General features: G+C 37.6%; 1 long non-coding RNA gene across 1 annotated transcript in view; it reads left to right on the top strand.

Annotated features, from left to right (window-relative positions):
- The first annotated feature begins 1,257 nt into the window (after positions 1 to 1,257).
- The window catches only part of LOC132151317 (uncharacterized), a 66,599-nt gene continuing 58,475 nt past the window's right edge, over positions 1,258 to 9,381 (top strand). Inside the window, exons 1-2 of the long non-coding RNA XR_009436375.1 lie at positions 1,258 to 1,361; positions 2,343 to 2,472. This is a non-coding gene — a long non-coding RNA (uncharacterized LOC132151317). The remainder of the gene's footprint in view (positions 1,362 to 2,342; positions 2,473 to 9,381) is intronic.

Below are 9,381 nucleotides of genomic sequence, written 5' to 3'. Positions count from 1 at the left end.
TGTTTAAAAATCCTCGCAATCTGATATCAAAGTGCTCTCTGTGCAAAGGTTTAGCGCGTTCATCAGTAGTGAGTTTAACAACACTCAACTGCAGGTAAAACAGCATTCAGCGGTGAGTTTAACAACACTCAACTGCAGGTAAAACAGCATTCAGCGGTGAGTTTAACAACACTCAACTCCAGGTAAAACAGCATTCAGCGGTGAGTTTGACCAAAGCAACGCTCAACTGCAGGAAAAACGGCATTAAAAGGTGAGTTTAACAACGCTCCAAGGCACGTGCAGTTTAACCGTTTTCTTACAACCCATTCTCGCTGATCGCTTATTCGTAGTTTATCACTATGAAATCACGTTCAAGAAGTCTCATTCAGCACACATCGCGATACTTTCCATCAGTTTACATGTGCCACAGGTTCGGTAAGTAGACGTATGCTCTTTTAATGCCTTTTATAAAATGTATTCTGTCTTCTTTATTAATCAGATTAGCGCCGTATTGTTTACTCGCTGTATTAATACATATAATTATATGAGTCATCCGAGGCTGTCTTCTTCTTCTTCTTGCTTTTTTTATGGTGGATCGCAGACAAATATGTGCATTACTGCCACCTATCTTGAAATGGACCATTGACACTTCCTATACTATAACCTCTCAACTAAATTCTCCTTAATCCGAGGCTGTCTTTGAGTTTCATTGCGTTTTACTAAATGAACATGCCTGCTAACTAGTGTGATTAAACTCTATCGGTCACGTGACATGCCATAGACTTTCAATATATTCATTTCAGGTTCAAAGATGTAAATTTGTAGTAAAATCATGGTAACCATGACACGTACAATAGTAACAAATTAAATTTGAAGTTAAAACCCAGGAACGGGACATTTGCCATGTTTTTACCAAAGTAACTGTAGTTTTACTATGGTATATTAATAATTAATACAACAATACAATAATCATCAAACTAACTATGGTTGTACAACTGTAATGGTCGTTTTTTGATGTGCTTTTATATGACAGATATCACACATTTACTGTACCATGCTTTTGATACCTTTTTATGTAAATCCAAAAAAAGTAAATAAATAAAAGGACACATTTTTCCCCTATTGCAGTTCAATCATATCAGTTAATATTTTAAATATTTTGCTCACAAAACATTATTAAAATTCTGTTTATAATTCTATTTTAATCTACCCCCCCCCCCTTCTTATTTTTATTAATATATATATATATATATATATATATATATATATATATATATTGCTGAAAAGATGTAAAGGAAGCAGTCATCCCTGTGGTGTTTCTGGAGAGGTATTCCTTCAGAAATGGAGAAGACAGAAAGCTGCAGAGGCAGACATTTGCAGCAGTAAGTCTGTGATAGTTTTACCTTTTTATCAAACTGCTGTTATAAATTGCACAGCATTTGTTGTTTCTTAAACTTTTGCACTGTCCAAATACCCACACTTGCCATCTTTGCACCTTACCACTTGATTACTTAGTTGATGTATTTCCTGTGTTTAGCCCAAATGTTCGAATGAGCATGGTGACCAAAAGTGTGTGTCGAACTTTTCATGACCTGATGACTGTGTTTCCCAATCCTGGTCCTGGAGAGCCCCAACACTGCACGGTTTTGGTGTCTCTCTTATCTGACAAACACACTTTTGAGGTCTTGGAGTCTACACTGATGAGCTGATGAGTTGAATCAGGTGTGTTTGATCAGGGAGACATCTCAAATGTGCAGTGTTGGGGTTCTCCAGGACCAGGATTGGGAACCACTGCCTTATGGGACACACTTAAGTGTTTACAGAGATTTCTTTTTTATTATTCAACTGTGCATTTTAAAATAAATTCTAAATCTATTTTCATTAGTCCCTATTACAGAGGACAATTTAATTTTTGGTGCTTCTAATTAAGTGAAAAAATTATTTTCAATATCTAATTATTATTATTATTAATATTTCACATACATTGGAAAGGTTTCCGTGACCCCTTGTGAGATCTCGGCAAAAAGTCTCACAATTTATTCCAAAACATGATGCATGATGAGATACACTAAGCCTGGTATAGAGCTCTGGAGTGGTATTGAAGATAGTGTGGGTTAAGTGTGTGTTAAAGGCACTGCGCTTTGGTATTATTAAGACTTGCGCACTACTGATAACAGTCCTGTTAGCTTGTAATAATTTTTTAAATAATTCATATGAATATAGCTTGTTATTAATGACTTGCTTTTATTAATGCATGCATTTAACATGTAATTATACAGCATCTTTACAGAGGCTGCTTTTATGGTCCAACCCCCCCCCCCCCCCCCACCCCCCCACCACATACACACAGTAAGTTGATTCAGGATTGTTTGCAGATAATGCTGTTCTTCTTTTTCAGAAGTTTTTTAAGAGCCAACCCTCACAAACCTTCCTAAAAACTAAAAGAGCTATTACTGAGTCTCAGCGAATCTTGCCATGATCAGCTCTTACCAGGTACATTTGTTTAGAGTTTTTTTTAATCAGCATTTGCTCATCAAATGCTCTGGTCTGAATCTTATTTTAAATTAACTTAATTATATGTTTAATGAGCAATATTAATTGCACACAGAGTAAGTAGAGATTATCTTGTTTCACAGAAGATAAGGAAGACCAAGGAAATTATTTGCTCAGGATGAGGAATGAAGACGTCCATATTGTGCTCAAACGAACGGAAGTCCACTGGTATGTGTGTTGAAGCAATGCTGTGTTATGTGTTACAACACTTTATGATTTTATCTCACAGGACTGTTCATGTCAGCCGTAATTATTCTTTCTAATATGTTTTTTTTTTTGATAGAGCTATTACAATTACAGTATGTTGGCAAATTGTGACTGGAACATTTTTAAATCTAAGTTTAAAAAAGAAACACCACCTGTTTGTCTTAAATAAAAGAATAGAAGTTTTATAAAAGTGGTTTACATTATTTCATTGTTTTGTAAATGTTGTGTTATAAATTGTGGATTGATAGTTGATTGGTTTGAAGCCAGGCCTTACACTGCACAGACTAAAACACATTTGTGAGAGAAGTCATGAACTTTGGAGAAAGATTCTAGAGGAAAAAGACATATTTACTGCAACAATAGATGAATTCTAGTGGCAAAAATTTCTGTCACATGCTAAGAGGTGTCTCGTGAGCAAGTCCTTTGCCTCTAACTTTTTCTTAATTCTTGCAGAATGAAATTTTTATTGCAGGATTTTAATTTGTACAGATGATCTCATCAGCCAAATGAGGGGTTTTTTACCAAGTGATGCTCCTGAAAGGAGTGAAAGAAGAGGATGTGGTAAATTGTCTTCAGAGAAAAAGATTCTCAAAAGGTCTCAAAACAGCTTGAAAAATGGTAAGTGTACAATACTACAAGGGTCATAGTTGCTCACCCTGCTAAAATCACGCAGAACATAAGCTGAGCTCTGTCCATTATACAACTTCATCTGAATTGTTTGTGTTTTTTGTTTTACTTTGACCAGGTCTGGGAACTGTCTGAAAATGGGATGTTAGGACTGAGAGATCCTCTGGCTGAGAAAAGGCTACACTGGATATCAACCACAAACTGTTTCCAGACACGAGAGAAGAAGATTATGATGATGAGATGAAACAAGTTTAGATGTGATGATAAGGAATCATTATTTTCTGAAACAGTATCACATGATCTGTATCACAGTTGACTGGATGGGACTGTGTGACTTTTAAGGACATTTCATCACTCATCTGTGTGAACTGATTAATTTATGATATTAATGAATTTTTGATCCATTATTATTTTCCTTGAATCATGTTTGTCTTGATGCTACTTTTAACGAATAAAACCTTCCTAATCATCGGGAAGAAGGAGGCGGGAACCGGCGGACAATCAAATGATATTTTAATGATCAAAAATAAACACAAAACAGCGCGTCAGCCCCTCACAGACGACTGACGCGCACAAATAAAAATCAAAACACAAACTAAAACCCAGGCCTGGTCCTCTCTCGTCCTTCACTGTCATCGCTCCTGTTTTATATCCTTCCATCTCCTCAGTGGGACTCGAGACCGGTGGGTCGAACAGGTGTCGTTCATCTCCAATCACTCCACCGGCCTCGCTCCTGTTCCCACGTCTCTCGGCCCTGCCCCACTCGTCACACTACTTTATCATCTTTATAGTCTATGCTTCAATAAAATGAATATGGTGAATATTGTGTTGAAAATTCTTGGTAAATTCATAATTTTACTAGGTAGGCTCATATGTGTTTATTCTACACTTGAAAAACTACATATTATTAATTACCAGGATTATTTTTTACTTAAAACATACATTTTTTTTATCAGATTAATGACATCTGGAACAACAATACACCAGAAAGTTAGTATTGTATATATTTAATCACAAATATGCCTTTATATATATATATATATATATATATATATATATATATATATATATATATATATATATATATATATATATATGTAAAGGGAGTTACTAGATGAATTATTTTGAAAAGCCATTTGCTTTATTGTTACAAACACTTGAGGGATAACTGAGAATGTAGCAGGAATGATCAACGTGGATCTTGTACTGCATTAAAACCAAGAGCATGCACATTACTAATGTCCAGTACCTGAGGAGCAAGACACGGGGGTGAGGAGGACATTTTTACACTGATTGTTGCTAATTAGTTTATATATATAGTATTCTTAATACTCCATGAATTCTTCCTTGTGTGATAGTGAAGTATCACAATGTGTATGCATTATCCTTGATTACTGCTTAACAGTGGGGAATAGATAATGGCAAGTTGTTGCAAGTTTATCCATTATATTTATAACGGTTAACTTCAAAAATAAAAGAAATAATCTATTATTTTTATTATTAAATACAACCCGAATTCCGGAAAAGTTGGGACGTTTTTTAAATTTTAATAAAATGAAAACTAAAGGAATTTCAAATCACATGAGCCAATATTTTATTCACAATAGAACATAGATAACGTAGCAAATGTTTAAACTGAGAAATTTTACACTTTTATCCACTTAATTAGCTCATTTAAAATTTTATGCCTGCTACAGGTCTCAAAAAAGTTGGCACGGGGGCAACAAATGGCTAAAAATGCAAGCAGTTTTGAAAAGATTCAGCTGGGAGAACATCTAGTGATTAATTAAGTTAATTGATATCAGGTCTGTAACATGATTAGCTATAAAAGCTTTGTCTTAGAGAAGCAGAGTCTCTCAGAAGTAAAGATGGGCAGAGGCTCTCCAATCTGTGAAAGACTGCGTAAAAAAATTGTGGAAAACTTTAAAAACAATGTTCCTCAACGTCAAATTGCAAAGGCTTTGCAAATCTCATCATCTACAGTGCATAACATCATCAAAAGATTCAGAGAAACTGGAGAAATCTCTGCTTAAGGGACAAGGCCGGAGACCTTTATTGGATGCCCGTGGTCTTCGAGCTCTCAGACGACACTGCATCACTCATCGGCATGATTGTGTCAATGACATTACTAAATGGGTCCAGGAATACTTTCAGAAACCACTGTCGGTAAACACAATCCGCCGTGCCATCAGCAGATGCCAACTAAAGCTCTATCATGCAAAAAGGAAGCCATATGTGAACATGGTCCAGAAGCGCCGTCGTGTCCTGTGGGCCAAGGCTCATTTAAAATGGACTGTTTCAAAGTGGAATAGTGTTTTATGGTCAGACGAGTCCAAATTTGACATTCTTGTTGGAAATCACAGACGCCGTGTCCTCCGGGCTAAAGAGGAGGGAGACCTTCCAGCATGTTATCAGCGTTCAGTTCAAAAGCCAGCATCTCTGATGGTATGGGGGTGCATAAGTGCATACGGTATGGGCAGCTTGCATGTTTTGGAAGGCTCTGTGAATGCTGAAAGGTATATAAAGGTTTTAGAGCAACATATGCTTCCCTCCAAATAACGTCTATTTCAGGGAAGGCCTTGTTTATTTCAGCAGGACAATGCAAAACCACATACTGCAGCTATAACAACAGCATGGCTTCGTCGTAGAAGAGTCCGGGTGCTAACCTGGCCTGCCTGCAGTCCAGATCTTTCACCTATAGAGAACATTTGGCGCATCATTAAACGAAAAATACGTCAAAGACGACCACGAACTCTTCAGCAGCTGGAAATCTATATAAGGCAAGAATGGGACCAAATTCCAACAGCAAAACTCCAGCAACTCATAGCCTCAATGCCCAGACGTCTTCAAACTGTTTTGAAAAGAAAAGGAGATGCTACACCATGGTAAACATGCCCCGTCCCAACTATTTTGAGGCCTGTAGCAGAAATCAAAATTGAAATGAGCTCATTTTGTGCATAAAATTGTAAACTTTCTCAGTTTAAACATTTGCTATGTTATCTATGTTCTATTGAGAGTAAAATATTGGCTCATGTGATTTGAAAGTCTTTTAGTTTTCATTTTATTAAAATTAAAAAAACGTCCCAACTTTTCCGGAATTCGGGTTCTAATTTCTTTCTAATTTTTCCATGTTTCATCAGATATCCTCACCATGTCCTGTCAAAAGCTATCCTTGTCATGATGTAAAAATAGAAAAGTGTGGACTGTCAACTGTCAGATATAAATGTGACTCAGCTCAGTTTGTTGTCCATAATGAGGAGAACACATATATGTACAGTCGTGGCCAAAAGTTTTGAGAATTACATAAGTATTGGAAATTGGAAAAGTTGCTGCTTAAGTTTTTATAATAGCAATTTGCATATACTCCAGAATGTTATGAAGAGTGATCAGATGAATTGCATAGTCCTTCTTTGCCATGAAAATTAACTTAATCCCAAAAAACCTTTCCACTGCATTTCATTGCTGTCATTAAAGGACCTGCTGAGATCATTTCAGTAATCGTCTTGTTAACTCAGGTGAGAATGTTGACGAGCACAAGGCTGGAGATTATGTCAGGCTGATTGGGTTAGAATGGCAGACTTGACATGTTAAAAGGAGGGTGATGCTTGAAATCATTGTTCTTCCATTGTTAACCATGGTGACCTGCAAAGAAACGCGTGCAGCCATCATGGCGTTGCATAAAAATGGCTTCACAGGCAAGGATATTGTGGCTACTAAGATTGCACATAAAACAACAATTTATAGGATCATCAAGAACTTCAAGGAAAGAGGTTCAATTCTTGTAAAGAAGACTTCAGGGTGTCCAAGAAAGTCCAGCAAGCACCAGGATCGTCTCCTAAAGAGGATTCAGCTGCGGGATCGGAGTGCCACCAGTGCAGAGCTTGCTCAGGAATGGCAGCAGGCAGGTGTGAGCGCATCTGCACGTGAGGTGAGGCGAAGACTTTTGGAAGATGGCCTGGTGTCAAGAAGGGCAGCAAAGAAGCCACTTCTCTCCAAAAAAACATCAGGGACAGATTGATCTTCTGCAGAAAGTATAGTGAATGGACTGCTGAGGACTGGGGAAAAGTCATATTCTCCGATGAAGCCCCTTTCCGATTTTTGGGGCATCTGGAAAAAGACTTGTCCGGAGAAGAAAAGGTGAGCGCTACCATCAGTCCTGTGTCATGCCAACAGTAAAGCATCCTGACACCATTCATGTGTGGGGTTGCTTCTCATCCAAGGGAGTGGGCTCACTCACAATTCTGCTCAAAAACACCGCCATAAATAAAGAATGGTACCAAAACACCCTCCAACAGCAACTTCTTCCAACAATCCAACAACAGTTTGGTGAAGAACAATGCATTTTCCAGCACGATGGAGCACCGTGCCATAAGGCAAAAGTGATAACTAAGTGGCTCGGGGACCAGAATGTTGAAATTTTGGGTCCATGGCCTGGAAACTCCCCAGATCTTAATCCCATTGAGAACTTGTGGTCAATCCTCAAGAGGCGGGTGGACAAACAAAAACCCACTAATTCTGACAAACTCCAAGAAGTGATTATGAAAGAATGGGTTGCTATCAGTCAGGATTTGGCCCAGAAGTTGATTGAGAGCATGCCCAGTCGAATTGCAGAGGTCCTGAAAAAGAAGGGCCAACACTGCAAATACTGACTCTGCATAAATGTCATGTAATTGTCGATAAAAGCCTTTGAAATGTATGAAGTGCTTGTAATTATATTTCAGTACATCACAGAAACAACTGAAACAAAGATCTAAAAGCAGTTTAGCAGCAAACTTTTTGAAAACTAATATTTATGTAATTCTCAAAACTTTTGGCCACGACTGTATAGCAATTGTAAGTCGCTTTGGATAAAAGCATCAGCTAAATGAATAAATGTAATGAATGTGTTGATCATTGTAAGAAGTGTTATGATTTGCAGACATGGCATGAAATATTAGGTCACTGCAATCATGGGGACATAATTCAATTAAGTTGTTGTCGGTATGCAAATTAAGGGAATGGATAAACCTATCCCATGCTGTGAAATTTGCACAAAAGTAAAGTTTATTCAAACTAGATACAGAGGGTCAGATGCAAGAGGCAAAGCAGCCCTAGAAATTATACATACAGATTTAACAGGGCCTATAGACCCAGCATCTAGAGAAGGTCATAAGTATGCACTTTCACAGATGATTACTCCAGTGCAGTGTTTGTTTACTTTTTGAAAAACAAGAGTGATGCCAGAGTAAAAATTCCTTGCCGATATGGCTCCATATGGAAACGTAAAATCCATAAGGTCTGACAATGGTACAGAATTTACAGGAAGGGAGTACCAGGCATTATTAAGCAGAAACTGTATTAGACATGAGACCTCAGCGCCGTACTCTCCACACCAAAATGGCAGGGCTGAGCGGAACTGGAGAACCTTATTTGACATGGCTAGATGCATGTTAATAGAAAGTAGGTCACCAAGAACATTGTGGATGTATGGAGTCCAGACAGCTGCTGTAGTGAGAAACAAATGTTTCAATAATCACACTAAACAGACAGCTTACTTTATGTTGACAGGTAGACAGCCTAACATTTCAAGGATGCAGAAATTCTGAGTAGCATGCTATGCTTACATTCATGACAGAGGGAAGTTAGGAAAGTTGGATTCAAGATGTGAGAAGGGTATTTTTGTTGGATAAGACAAGAATAGTCCGGCAAACATGATCTACTATCCTAACAGCAAGAAGGTACTATGCAGAAATGCAGACTAGTGGAGTTTGTATCCAAAAGTACTGAGCCTATACTGATAGATGATGGTTGAAATCAGAATCAGATTTTAATTAACAAAGTACTCAAAAACCATTAGTGTATAGTAACCAAACACAACAGGAAGAAGATAAACCTGAAAGGGGAAACCCTGCAAGAGACAGGAAAAAGCCAACTTATTTGAGTGACTATGTTTTTGGTATTAAAGGTGATGTGGCTAATACTGATTACTGTTACAGACTTGTGTGTAATATACCCAGAACCTACAAAGAAGCTGTA

The sequence above is a fragment of the Carassius carassius genome, chromosome 10, assembly GCF_963082965.1.
Source record: "Carassius carassius chromosome 10, fCarCar2.1, whole genome shotgun sequence".
Taxonomy (NCBI): domain Eukaryota; kingdom Metazoa; phylum Chordata; class Actinopteri; order Cypriniformes; family Cyprinidae; genus Carassius; species Carassius carassius.
The sequence above is the reverse complement of the archived record's forward strand: the minus strand, read 5'-3'. Positions and strand labels throughout refer to the sequence as shown.